Source organism: Octopus sinensis, linkage group LG1 (genome assembly GCF_006345805.1).
Source record: "Octopus sinensis linkage group LG1, ASM634580v1, whole genome shotgun sequence".
NCBI lineage: Eukaryota > Metazoa > Mollusca > Cephalopoda > Octopoda > Octopodidae > Octopus > Octopus sinensis.
In genome coordinates this window covers 172,810,623-172,826,820 of record NC_042997.1, presented here as the reverse complement: position 1 = coordinate 172,826,820, position 16,198 = coordinate 172,810,623, and positions in this window count along the sequence as shown.

Genomic DNA, 16,198 nt, shown 5'->3' with positions numbered 1-16,198 from the left:
TGCATATACACACACACAAACACAAATACACACATATATATGTGTATATATGTACATACATATACATATACATATATATATATATATATATATATATATAAATATATCATCTTACCTTTTCTACAACTATATTCTCAATATCATGAAATAATGTATTCAGTTTTTAATAACTTTGCCCAGACCCTACAGCCATAGTATTAACTAAGACTTCAGTGGAACCATTTTGCTGGAAAATATCATCAAAATTATCCCCCTCTTCCTCCCCCTCCTCATCATCATCATCACATATCTCTATTATCATGTTCACTTTGACCTTCAGACCTAATAGTAAAGTTGTTTTTTTTTATGTCTATTTCTTGACCTTCCTTTTCTTTTCCTCTCCCAGACATTTCTTCCATGTGGAGATGGTGAAACAGTTCTGTAGTAATGCCACCACCATCACCACCACTATTACCACCATCACCATCATCAGCATCATCATCATTATCACCATCATTACTCTGTCATAGTCAGGCACAAGTTTTTTATAACCTTTCTGTATGTTTTTTTTTTGTTTTGTTACCACTGTTGCTTCTATGCTCCACTGAGTATACATCATCACCATTAATATCGTTATTTAATGCCTACTTTTCCATGCTTGCCTGGGTCAGACAGAATTCGTAGAGCTAGATTTTCAACAAATAGATGCCTTTGCTGTTGCCAACCCTCAACCTGTTTCCAAGCAATGTTGTACTTTCTCATGACCAGACATGCCTTTCACAGAAGCCTGAAAACAAATAACCTGGCTTGCATGATGATGATGATGATACTCATTTCATTTCTGAGACCCCCTTTGGCCATGACACTGACCATGGGATTGCACCTAGAAAGTTACCCTCCCAGGCACAAGTCCGAGCAAGGTTGTTTATGGAAGACCAGCAGTCGCCCATGCATACCGGCCTCCCTTCTCAACACCATCAGTGTTATCCAAGGGAAAGGCAAAGGCCAATACAGCTTGGCACCAGTGATGTCACAACTCATTTCTACAGCTGAGTTAACTGGAGCAACGTGAAATAAAGTGTCTTGCTCAAGAACACAACACACAGCCCGGTCCGGGATTCAAGCTCACAACCTCACGATCGTAAGCTCAACGCTCTAACCACTGAGCCATGCGCCTTCACATTTCATTTCATTTACAGCCATTATTATGATGCAAAAACAAGGTTACACACACACACACACGCACATACTGATTGCAGCATCTTGTCAGAAGGGTGTCATTTCTTCATTGAACGTTGCACAATCATGTGCCCACAGGTGGCTTTTCAGGCCAGCTTCCATTCTGCTGGAACTTTCACAGATGTGACACTTCTCTTTTCAGTACAAATGTGCCGCAGTGTGCATGGCAATAGAATCATCTCACAAGCTGCTCAATCTCTCTTTGGCTCATGTGATTTCAGTTGGCTGACAGACCCAGTTCTTGAGAGAAGAAATCACCCTCACATTGATCTTCAATTGCTGCTAGGTTTCTACAGGCACTGCACTTGGACCTTACTTACAGTGTGAATGCTTTTGTGATGGTACACTCTATTTGCTTTTACTCAAAGACACCACAGCTGTACTTGATAATCTCTCTCCATGGCTTTCAGCCAATGTCTCTTGGATATCCATATCAATCCAATAATGTTTAAATTTGCCTTTAATGACATCTTTAAACCGTTTTCTGGGTTTGTGCTGAGACCTTTTCCCCCTGGTCAGCTACCCATAAAATATCTGTTTAGGTAGCCTTCCATCTTCCATCCTAACAACATGATTAGCCCAACACATCCGGTTCAAAAATTATTATACACACACACATGTTTACATTATTAATCTTGCAGAGACACATGGCCTAGTGGTTAGAGCAGTGGACTTGTGGTCGACGGATCGCGGGTTCGAATCTCAGACCTGGCGATGTGTGTGTTTATGAACGAAACACCTAAGCTCCACGTGGCTCCAGCAGAAGGTAATGGCAAACTTCTGTTGATTCTTTTGCCACAACTTTCTCTCTCTCTTTCCCACTGCATCTTGCAGCTCACCTGCAACAGACCAGCGTCCTGTCCAGGTGAGGAACTTATACGCCAAGGAAACTGAGAAACCATCCCTAATGAACCAGGCATGGCTCAAGAAGGAACAAACAACATTATTAATCAGCATAAGTTACATGGTGACTTAAGAACTGAGAGTTTTATGCATTAACCCTTATCAACTTGGATGCAAATTATCCATAATTATAGATAATTAGAAACTTAATTGATAAGTGCCAAAGCACATAACTCTCAAACATTATATATATACACATATATAAATATATATAACAAAGTAGGGAGACTTCTTCCAGTTTCTGTCTACCAAATCCATTCACAAAGGTTTATTGGTCTGGGTCTATTGTGGAAGACACATACCTGATTAAACCCAAGACCACATGGTTAGGAAGTCAGCTTCTTAACCAGACAGCCATGCCTGCACCTATGCAATCGATATTTGATCTTTTTCTCACAAAACAGTTATCATCCATTCATAGAAACACATTATAATTCTCCTACATTCATTAGCAATGCTTTTAATGTCCAGTAATTCTTCCAGTCTCTTACTCTTGCACTCATCTTTTTCATATGGGTTTAACACTATAACAGACTATGCATCAAACCAATTAATATTCACTCCATTTCTTTCTAGCCCCTCTAGATTTTCTACATTCATTATCCTTACCCCACTATTGTATGGTATCTATTGCATTTCAGACTCTTTCTTCATACAGTGTAAGATTATTTAATTAGGAAAATTATTCAATTTGCTCTGAAATTATTTTAATTTGCTCCAGATTTTTTATCCTTTTTTCCCTTTAAATAATTTGCTTTGCAATTATTTTAATTTGTATATGAAAAGGTGTAGTTGGTTCAAACTGCATTCCAAGCTATCTCAAAAACTGCTGTCTGTGGTCTAATAATCAAGGAGCCTGATTTCACAGCAAGACTTAATTACATATGAATATGATACTTTTACTCTTTTACTTGTTTCAGTCATTTGACTTTGGCCATGCTGGAGCACCACCTTTAGTCGAGCAAATCAACCCCAGGACTTATTCTTTGTAAGCCTAGTACTTATTCTATCGGTCTCTTTTACCGAACCGCTAAGTTACCGAGACGTAAACACACCAGCATTGGTTGTCAAGTGATGTTGGGGGAGACAAACACAGACACACAAATATATACACACACACATACATATGTATATACATATATACGATGGGCTTCTTTCAGTTTCCGTCTACCAAATCCACTCACAAGGCTTTGGTCAGCCTGAGGCTATAGTAGAAGACACTTGCGCAAGGTGCCCCACAGTGGGACTGAACATGGAACCATGTGGTTGGTAAGCAAGCTACTTACCACACAGCCACTCCTACGCCTATAGGGCATATTTGTATATCCAATTTATAAATACGGTATACATATGTTATATGCATTTTATTACATGTTTGGACATTTTTAGATGCAGGCACACATGTATCTGTATGTATGATAAATTTGAGTGTGATATCCACATGCACTCAGATATGTTTATGGACATATGTATGTGTGTATGTGTATTTATATATGTTCACATTGGCAGGGAAAAAAATATGGACATTAAAACAATGGTGATTGTTGTTATTATTATTAGGTCAGCATTTATTTGCCTCTTATAGCTGATTGTTTCTTCATTCATCACCATGACCACTACCACCTGCATGTTAAAATGAAGGTAGGACCCGGCAAAAACAAAATGCAAGCAACAGTAAAATGCTTGTATACTGTATAGCTTACCATTCTCTCCACACCTTTCTCTCTCTCTTTCCTCCTCTCTCTCTCCATTTTTCCAGAAATATTAAACACAAACCAACATCTAAGTAGTCTCTCCATAATATAGTTTAGGCATTGCTTTGTGTGTATATCTCTCCTTCTCTCTCTCTCTCTCTCTCTCTCGCTCTATCTCTCTCTCATTCTCCATGTATGTTAGGAGAACTTAACAGAAACACAAGTTTAAGTGGTCTCTCTATAATATAGTTTGCTTGTCCCCACCTTCCTCTCTCTTCAGAAGAATCAACATAAACAAGTCTAAGTGGTTGCTATATAATAGAGTTTACCATTCCTTTCTCACCTCTCTCTCTCTCTCTCTCTCTCTCTCTCTCTCTCTCTCTCTCTCTCATCTCACTATCATCTCCTATCTATCTCTCTCCGCTCCTATATGTCATTATATTTATATATATAATATTATATCCATATATAGATATATATATACATACACACACACATATTATATATATATATATACAACACATATATATATACATTATATAGACATATATATATATACATATATATTATATTATATATATATATAAATAAATATATATATATATGTATATATTTATATATATATATATATATATATGTATGTGTGTGTGTGTGTGTATGAATATATATATATATATATATTATATATATATATATATACATGTATTAATATATGTATGTATGTATGTATGTATATTTCAACATGTATGTAGACTCAACGCAAAACTAGCACAAACATGGTAGTAGCTAACCGTGTAAGTGGTTGCCGTATAATGTAGATTGCCATCATTCACGTAATATGTACAATTTATCAACTGAAAGTTTTCACTAACTTTGGAAACTGTTTAATGTTTAGTAAATCAAACTGCAAATAGCTATATAATCTGGTGTATTAGGGAATAAAATGCTTTACCTAATGCTATTGCACTCGTTTTTAAAGTAGTGTGTATGTACATGTGTGTGTGTGTGTGTGTGTGTATGTGTGTGTGTATGTGTGTGTGGTGTGTGTGTGTGTATCAGTTATACACATGGATATGTAGGTGAGACAATATTGTACCCTGATCAAATTTTCTATGGCATCAACCAGCAGACTTGGGTTTTCTCACTGTTTTTAGATAACGTTATTAAATATGGTGGTCAAGCTTGCTTTTTTTTCGAATCAATCTTTCCAACACTCAACACTACTGTGTATGCACACACACACACACACACACGTATACATTCATGTGTGTGTACACCTTCCTACTCTCTAACATTGTGATTTGTTCAGCAGCTGACCTTGTAGTCTTTGTCAGTTTTTAGTTTTTGTCACTGGAAACTCCCAGGTTCGCTAACGAGCTTTTATTGGCATCATCATTAAGGAATGATTTGAACAGAATTTTGATTGTAAATTTTCACAGAACAGGCCAACCTTTGTGCCATTACTTGTTCCGTTTGATAAACGGTGATTTGAATCATTGGTTTAACACTGACAGCTTTTCCTTAAACAAATCTTGTTTCTATCTTTGCATTGCCAAATTCTTCCTTTTCTTTCTGCTTCATTTCAACTATTGCAGAAGCCTTGTCAGCATTTCAGATAGGTTTAATTTCTTAAGGATGAATCTGGTGCCAAATCTGGAATCAGAAAAAAAGGGGGAAAAAAATAGTATTGTTTATTTTTTATCATTTTAATGTTTACTTACCATTTTCTCATAATTACCTTCTAGCTAACATAAATGTAATTATGAGGAAATTCCTCACTGTTTCCAATAAGTCTGTTGGTGCATGCTTGCCAACTGAAAGTCTAAAGCTAATTATCTTGTCACCAGGAGTGCTTCATGTCCTTGGTTAAAACACATAACTCTCAAGCCAACACAAAAGCTTGACATGGTTGTTCCACATGCTAGAAAGAGCAGCCAATTCTCTCATATCAAGCCATAACAAAGAAAAAAAAACAGATACATATAATGTAATCCTAAAAGCATTATAATAGATACATTTTATCTGAATACAAGATGAGGTAGTCAAAGCTGGATTGCTTGGTTCATCGGTCTCACTGTGCCACCAAAGCTAACCTTAGCTAAACAAAAAGGTATGAATATTTTAGACAGGGAAAATTTACAGTTTATAAGGAATAAAATAGAATAAAGACCAACTATAGCACTTACTCAGCGTACCTATTCATTTAGATCACAAGTGAACTAAATTCTCATATTCTATATATATATTAATAATAGTAGGGAATATAAAATTCCAAACTTACAGGAAAAAATTCAATTTAGCAATTCTAAATCAAATTTCACAATATATAATATATGTATATAATTGAGGGAAATAACCTATATTAAGTAATTCTATTGATAGTGAAAGATATTATCTATATTAAATCACATAGAAAAAATTAAATATATTATAATAAATATTATTCTAAAAATCACTAAATTAAATTCATCATCATCATCATCATCATCGTCGTTTAACGTCCGCTTTCCATGCTGGCATGGGTTGGATGATTTGACTGAGGATTGGTGAGCCAGAAGGCTGCACCAGGCTCAATCTGATCTGGCAAAGTTTCTACAGCTGGATGCCCTTCCTAATGCCATCCACTCAAAGAGTATAGTGGCTGTTTTTACGTACCACTGGCATGAGGGCCAGTCATGTGGTTCTGGCAATGACCACGCTCGAAAGGTGTTTTTTACATGCTTCCTGTACAGGAGCCAGTCCAGCGGCACTGGCAACGACCACTCTCAAATGCTGCTTTTCACGTGCCACCGGCACATGTGCCGGTAGGGCGACACTTACAATGATTGTGCTTGAATGGTGCTTTTTATGTACCACCGGCATGGGAGCCAATCTGAGACCCTAGCAACGATCATGCTCAGATGTACTTTTAACGTTCCACAGGCATGAGTGCCAGTCAGGCGGTACTGTCATCAGCCACGTCAATGATTTTGATCTTGATTTCACTTACCTTAACAGATCTTCGCAAGCAAAGTTTACTGTCCAATGAATGAAGAGTATTCATAAGTGGGCTAGTCTCACCCCATGCTTGGATGTGCTGTTAATATTCCACTAGCACGAGTGCCAATCAGGTGGTACTGTCATTGGCCATATCAGCAATTTTGATTTGATTTCACTTTCTTCAATAGGTCTTTGCAAGTAAAGTTTATTGTCCAATGAATGAGGGGTATTCATAAGTGGGCTGGTGACACCCACTGGCATAGGCCACAGGCTATGGTCTCACTTGGCTTGTTGGTTCTTCTCAAGCACTGCATATTTCCAAAGGCCTCAGTCACTAGTCATTGCCTTGTTAAGGCCCAATGTTTGAAGGTCGTGCTTCACCACCTCATACCAGGTGTTCCTGGGTCTTCCATAGGTTCCCTCAACTGCTAGTGTGTGACATTTTTTCACACAGCTGTCCTCATTCATTTGCAACATATGACCAAACCAGCACAGTCATCTCTCTTGTACACCACATCTGATGCTTCTTAAGTCCAACTTTTCTCTCAGGGTGCTTACACTTTGTCATGTATGCACACTTACATTACACATCCAGTTGTTCATACTGGTTTCATTTCGTGCAAGCTTGCGCATGTCCTCAGCAGTCACGGCCCATATTTCACTGCCATACAGCATGGTTGTTCGTACACATGCGTCATACAGTCTATGTATATAACAGGCTTCTTTCAGTTTCAGTTTACCAAATCCACTCACAAAGCTTTGCTTAGCTTAGGATATAGAAGGTGTTGTGCAGTGGGACTGAACCAGAGACCAGAAGGCTGCATGTGTGTATTCAAGCATGTGAATATATTAAAGGTAACATTCCTGCTTTGTAGAGCAGCCTGTTTGTGTGTGTGAAAGAGATAGGGAGGCACAGCATGTGACTGTATATGCATGTGTATATTTTTACATTAACACTGCATACTTAGGCAATGTCACACAAACAAAACATCTGACAGCTGAGCAGTTTAATGAGCAATATGTAGAATAAAATACCCTGCCTGAAAACAAATAATGGTTAGCTCCAGAAAGGCTGTCTAACCATAGAATACTGTCTCAAGAAGTCTCATTCCAACTCAACATGGAAAAAGAAAGCGGATATAAAAACAAAAGCATATTTGTAGGCGTATGAGTGACTGTGTGGTAAGTAGCTTGCTTACCAACCTCATGTGTCCAGATTCAGTCCCACTGCATGGAACCTTGGGCAAGTGTCTTCTACTTTAGCCTCAGGCCGACCAAAGCCTTGTGAGTGGATTTGATAGACGGAAACTGAAAGAAGCCTGTCATATATATGTATATGTATGTGTGTTTGTATGTCTGTGTTTGTCCCCCCAAAATCGCTTGACAACCAATAGAATAAGTATTAGGCTTACAAAGAATAAGTCCTGGGGTTGATTTGCTCGACTAAAAAGGCAGTGCTCCAGCATGGCCACAGTCGAATGACTGAAACAAGTAAAAGAGTATATGTGTGTGTGTGTGTGTGTGTGTGCGCACGTGTGTGCATGTGTGCGTGTAGAGCAGCTCTACCTGCTCAAGTTTAAATCTCTTGAGCATTACAAAGTGTATTCTGTGCAGAGAACACCTGTCTCTAAGCTATAAACTATATATATATATATATATATATATATATATAACGGGAAGCTTTATGAAAATAAACAAAAGACGAAGGCAGGTGGAATACAAACAAACAATTGTATTAGTATGGCGCTCAGGAATATAAATAAAACAAGTCTTTTACGTTTCGAGCCTACGCTCTTCAACAGAAAGATTCACAGAAAAGAAACACGGAGAGAAACAAGGAGAGAAAAAAAAAAATGTGTGCAGAAGCTAGCGAATCAACATATAAAGACCCAGGAACACATGGTATGAGGTGGTGAAGCACGACCTTCAAACATTGGGCCTTAACAAGGCAATGACTAGTGACCGAGGCCTTTGGAAATATGCAGTGCTTGAGAAGAATCGACAAGCCAAGTAAGACCATAGCCTGTGGCCTATGCCAGTGGGTGTAACCAGCCCACTTATGAGTACCCCTCATTCATTGGACAATAAACTTTACTTGCAAAGACCTATTGAAGCAAGTGAAATCATTATATAATGTATGTTATGTATATATATGTGTGTGTTTGTGAAGAACACATTCATATGTACACCTGCATTATATTTATATGTCTTGCATTGTTTTCATAGTTGCTTTTTTTTATAATCATCATCTGAGCCTTTATATATAATGATGAAGTGAAGAGAGGAGAGGGATTGCATTTATTGCACTGATAAAGATGTTGACGATTGGCAATAGTATTTGCGGTAATCATAAGGATGGTGATATTGGTGGTGGTGATAAATATTACGATAAAGACTTTATTTGTTACTGATAATGAAGGTGTTGGTGGTGATGTGCGATGCTGATAAGGATAATGATTATGATGATTTTATTTTGATGAGGATAGAAAATAAAAAGGTATTTTAAGCAATTTTTTCCCTTTCTCCACTCTTTTGAATCACTTCTGCTTCTATTTAAGCTGTACTGCTTTAGTGTGTATGTCTCATGTGGATGAAAACTGTATACCATTCTTGGCTATAGGAATAGACTATAACACATACATGCACACACACACACACACACACACACTATATCGAATTCATTTAGTGATAACATCTTAAATATTGGCCAACAAAATTTTGGGAAAAGTTCACACTGAATTCAAATAACTGAATTGTCTTCAATAGTTTCCTTCCTTTTACATCCTGGGATTTATGCCAACCAAAGCAGACTCCACCACCACCACCACCACCACCACTTCTTCTTCTTCTTCTTCTTCTTCTTCTTCTTCTTCTCTTCTTCTTCTTCTTTCTTCTTCTTGCTGCTGCTGCTGCTGCTGCAATACACATTTTTAGTATATATAGTATTTTGGTGCTAAACGTTTATGGAATATTTCAGTTTGCCACTTAATAATAATAATAATAAAAATGATAATAATAATAATAATAATAATAAAATGCCCTGATGCAGTACCAGGCAGTGGCTCTCATGGCTTCTGATCTTAACTGATTGGAAGTGTTATCATGTACATTGTTTTGTCTTGGTATAAAAGATGGGCTACAGCAAATATTCTGCTCAATACCACAGATTTGCTTGTCAGTTGTTTGACCTTAACCAGTTTAGCATGTCCCTTAGTGGCTGACGATATGTGCATCTCTGATCACGAGAAGAAGTAGTGGGGGAGCATCATAACCATGTGTTGAGAGGGATTCTTTGGGGTTTGAATATTTCACCTCTGGAAACATGGGTGGTTCTTTCAACATCCTTAAACAACCCTTATTCAGGGAGCTTTTGAGCGGGATGGGCTACTCAACCTGAAGAAAATTCTAACTGGGCCCCACCTGCAAAGTCATGTGCTGTTTATCTTGATATGAGATCACCATGTCGCGCACATATGGTTGTGATGCATGTGCCTGGTGTACCTTTATCAGATGGGTAGTCATGATGGGTATATTGGGCTTCGTATATTTTACCCCAGTGTCACTTTGATGGCATGCACTGCTCTCTCACTCAATAATAATAATAATAATGATAATAATAATAAGCAGGACTAGACCATGCCATTTTGTTTTTCTTTTGTCCTTTTTTTTTCTTAAAGGTGCAGGAGTGGCTGTGTGGTAAATAGCTTGCCTACCAAGCACATGGTTCCAGGTTCAGTCCCACTGCATGGCACCTTGGGCAAGTGTCTTCTTCTATAGCCTCAGGCCAACCAAAGTCTTGTGAGTGGATTTGGTAGACAGAAATTGAAAGAAGCCCATCATCACCATCATCATCATCATCATCATCATCATCATCATCATCATCATCATCATCATCATCATCATCATCATCATCGTTTAACGTCCATTTTCCATGCTAGCATGGGTTGGACGGTTCGACCGGGGTCTGGGAAGCCAGGAGGCTGCTCCATTTCCCTTTCCCCAGTACATGGCTAGTAGTTATTTATTGCCCCCTTTACCCTTCCCTTGAAGGACAAAAGATAAATTGGCTTCAGTAGGCCTTAATAGACTCTAAAAATTTAACAACCAATAAACAAAAAACAGTATATAAACATGGATCCATCCTGTAGTACTATGGCTGGTGTAACAGTGTTACCAGTATCAAGGGAAGAAGTACTAGTGTTTTATTGGGTTCCGGTACTTGAGTTTGAATCCCTCAAGTACAGCATAGAAAGTAAAAACTCAAGAAAGGCTTGACTTGAAGGTATTCTCTATGGAGACAAAATCTTGAAGTAATGTTCATAAAATCAAGTGAATTCTAAAATTCTCTCTCTCTCTCTCTCTCTCTCTCTATATATATATATATATATATATTATATATATATATCGGCCTTTTTTTGAGTAGCATGCGTACTGAGAAAAAAATTATATGGTAAATGGACAATATGTCCAATTTTCAGCATATTTGGCATTAGAAATTTTTTCGTTTGCCCTTATTTATAAGTTGTATATATATATATATATATACACATTTTATTTACTATTTTGCACATTACTTAATCATTGATATATGTTTAATCTTATATTTAATCTTTCTATAATATGTAATTTTTCTAAATGGTATAATTTAATTTTTCATTATTGAATTGATAAAAGGTGTTTTTTTTTTTATTTTCTAATTTATATATATATACATATACTTATCTATCCCTCCCTCATTCCCTTTCTCTCTCTTGTACATCCACATAGATTCACAGCCTTAACTCAACCCTTTAAGTATTCAGATTACACTGTGAAATGTAACACTTATTTATTCACAATGCGTTTTGAACTGATTATGTATTATAGCTTCAAGATTTTGATGAAGCGATTATTTTTAGAATGACATCACAGGGTATGTGTGACAGGAGGGACACAGTCAGTTCGTACTCTTAAAACAAGTAGAATATTTTGACCCGATATCTTTTACCTTTTCTCTTATCTTTTACTTGTTTCAGTCATTAGACTGCAACTATGCTGCAGCACTGTCTTGAAGACTTTTTTTAGACAAATGAATCAACCACAGTGCGTTTTTTAAGCCTGGTACTTATTCAATCAATGTCTTTGCCAAACTGCTAAGTTACAGAGACATAAACTCACCAATAGTGGTTATCCAGCAGTGGTGGGAGACAAACACGGACACAAAGACACATACACACACACACATATATTATATGTATATGCTCATATATTATATACATATATATATATATATATATTATGTATACATGTATATATATATATTATATATATCTATACTTATGTGCCGGTGGCACATAAAAAGCACCATCCGTTCGTGGCCGTTTGCCAGCTCTGTCTGGCACCAGTGCGGGTGGCACGTAAAAAGCACCCACTACACTCACGGAGTGGTTGGCGTTAGGAAGGGCATCCAGCCGTAGAAACACTGCCAGATTTGACTGGGCCTGATGAAGCCTTCTGGCTTCACAGACCCCAGTAGAACCGTCCAACCCATGCTAGCATGGAAAACGGACGCTAAACGATGATGATGATGATGATGATATCTTACTCTTTAGTCTTTTACTCTTTTACTTGTTTCAGTCATTTGACTGCGGCCATGCTGGAGCACCGCCTCTAGTCGAGCAAATCGACCCCGGGACTTATTCTTTGTAAGCCCAGTACTTATTCTATCGGTCTCTTTTGCCGAACCGCTAAGTGACGGGGACGTAAACACACCAGCATCGGTTGTCAAGCAATGCTAGAGGGACAAATGCAGATACACAAACATATACACACACGTAATATATATATATATATATATATATATATACATATATACAACAGGCTTCTTTCAGTTTCCTTCTACCAAATCCACTCACAAGACTTTGGTCGGCCCGAGGCTATAGAAGAAGACACCTGCCCAAGATGCCACGCAGTGGGACTGAACCTGGAACCATGTGGTTGGTTAGCAAGCTACTTACCACACAGCCACTCCTGCGCCTGTATATTTATTATATATATATATATGTATATACATATTATATATGTGTGTGTATATATATATGTGTGTGTGTGTGTGTATTATATGTATATATATATATACATACATATATATGTACGTACGTACATACATACATACATACATACATACATACATACATACATACATACATACATACATATTTATGATGGGCTTCTTTCATTTTCTGTCTACCAAATTCACTTCTAAGGTTTTGATCAACCTGGGGTTATAGTAGAAGACACTTGACCAAGGTGCTATGCAGTGGGACTGAACCCTTATGGCACAACCACACCTGCACCTATATATAGTCAGTTTAAATGCTAAAAGGTCAAAGGAAACTAATGACATGGGCCATTTCTGTGTAGTCACACAATCAAGTTAACGATCCACAACTGAAAGAACCTGCTAATTGATCATCAACTCAATTAGCCAGCTGTGTAGGCCACTGGAAGCAGCCCTTCCCTGCCTTCTATTCATATTTGAAGCAAAATAAGCTAAATATGGCATATTAATGACAACACACTCTTCAATTTTACAGTACTACCGCTGCTGGTAACCAACTGCGAATCCTTCTTCCTAGCGATGCCCACTTATTTACACCACTAAGGAGTCATTAAAATAATGTAATGGAATAATTTTTTTTTTAATTAGTTTATTCTTAAATTTCTGATTTCAGGGAATTTACCAAAGATTCAGTTACAATTCAGCGTAATTTTTTTGCTTTTGCTTTAATTTCGATTTTTTTTCCTGTTTTTTTTTTCTGCTTTTTGTTTTTAGTTTTAAAATTATATATTGATGAAGTGTGGTCTTGTGCCTTCATGAAATAAATCCATATTAATAAGATTTATAATTAAGATTTTAAATATCTTTAATAGTGAATATTTGGAATTTTAATGTTTAAATTAAATATATTTTCATTATTAAATTATAATTAAAATTTTAAATAGCCCTGATATTGAATATTTGGAATTTTAATGTTCACATTAAATTTATGAACATTTAGAATTTAAATTCTGAATGTTGGTAATATTGATTTCGTTTTTAATTTAAAATTTTAAATCAAAACTTTTAAATATTGGTTTCACTTTTCAAATGTTCATCTATTGATTTCTTTCATTTAGAGTTTCAAATTCTAAATGTTCTTTATACTGAGCGTTAAACAAAAGGCTTCCTTTTGTTGAGAACAGGTTAAAAAGACTGAACTGACAAACAGTATATTAAATGTACTTGCTTTATCATTTCATAGGGAACTTTGGATTCTATGAAACTTGTAAAACATTTAGTCTGGTGTCTCGCCCATCATTATTGATTTCCCCAAAAAAATTTCTAATATTTTTTTTCAGCTACCAATAAGTGTTCACCAACAACCAAAATATCAAGGCCTGCTACTGTAAATTGATTTAGAACAGATTTACTCTTTTACTTGTTTCAGTCATTTGACTGTGGCCATGCTGGAGCACAGCCTTTAGTCGAGCAAATCAACACCAGGACTTATTCTTTGTAAGCCTAGTACTTATTCTATCGGTCTCTTTTGCTGAACCTCTAAGTTACAGGGACGTAAACACACCACCATCGGTTGTCAAGCGATGTTGGGGGTGACAAACACAGACACACAAACATATATATATATATATATATGCATATAAATATATACGACAGGCTTCTTTCAGTTTCCATCTACCAAATCCACTCACAAGGCTTTGGTTGGCCTGAGGCTATTCTAGAAGACATTTGCCCAAGGTGCCATGTGGTGAGACTGAACCTGGAACCATGTGGTTGGTAAGTAAGCAAACTACTTACCACACAGCCACTCCTTTTCTTTATTTCTCAGCCAACCTTTTTTTGCCTCTTTTCTTTCTTTCTCTTTAAAACACCATATTTCAGCGTATTTAATCTTTTAGTTTCTGTGGATGATGAAGTGGTAGATATATATATGTATGTATACAGTTGTTGAAGCCAGGACTGAACTACTAAACTATTATTTCAAACAGATCTTTATGTGTTTATTTACGTAAAAAGCACCATCCGACCGTGGCCGTTTGCCAGCCTCGTCTGACACCTGTGCCGGTGGCACGTAAAAAGAACCCACTACACTCACGGAGTGGTTGGCGTTAGGAAGGGCATCCAGCCGTAGAAACATTGCCAGATCAGACTGGGCCTGGTGCAGCCTTCTGGCTTCCCAGACCCCAGCTGAACTGTCCAACCCATGCTAGCATGGAAAGCGGACGCTAAACAATGATAACGATGATGATAGTTTTCTCATCTGTTACCTCACAGTAGCTAAGAGGTAGTGGATAAGAGCATCAGAATTACGTAACAAATACATGTGCAATAAATGTTTGTGAGTTCAATCCTTGTCAGAAAATACATATATGCCACCTAACAATGAATGAAGACTAAAGCCTGCTTCCAATTGAAATTCATTTTTATTTTAATGTTTATTTGCTTACTCTTTTTTTTTTTTGCAAAAAAAAAATAGAAAAATTAAATTAAAAAAAGATCACACATACACACAGAAATAAGTTAAAGAGTCTTTTCTGAAAAAAAAAACTTTTTCATACATACTAATAATGAAAATTTATCTAAAACAAATTTACACATGACCTCACCCATATCAATCAACAAACAAAATGTACTGTTTTTATTGGCACAGTTTTGTATTTTTAGTTTTTATTGTTGTTGTTGTTTGTTCTGTTGCCATGCTTTGGGTCTACTAATTTCAGGTCTTTTCAGGTCTGCCTATTTCTTGATTGATTTCTTGCCCTCTAGTTACTGCAATCAGCTTGGTGCTCATTGAATTACACAAGAAACGGTTACAGAGCTCAGTGTCTCGTGTAAAAGGCTAGTTATTGAAGTGCAACAGTCAAGGAAATGCGGACAGCTTGTAGCTAATTAATGCCATTTTCTCTCTTACTTCACTTCATGCAATGAAAATTTTAAGACTTAATTTCATGTAGCAATAATCTACATTAACCTTAACTTCTTGCAATGAATTTTTATTTTTACCTGAGAACATCGCTAATCAAGAGAAGTTTTCTGGTAGTTGATTGTCTATCTCAAACTTGTGGCTAATTGAAACCATTACCACCTTCACAATAAGAACAGCCCTGTTATGTAATTCTGGAAAAAAAATTACTAACACATTGTGATCTATTCTACAGATGAAACAGAAATAGCTGTGCAATAAAATGGTCAGTGTTTAAGTTATCACAAACTCTGTTTTACATCATCATTATCATCATTGTTTGACCGTGATCGAGACAATGGAATTTACTATGTTATGCCAGACTTCACGGTCCACCATAGCATTACGGAGGTCCTGTTGCTGGATGCCTGTATCCCTGGAGATTACATCAGGGTAGGAGAG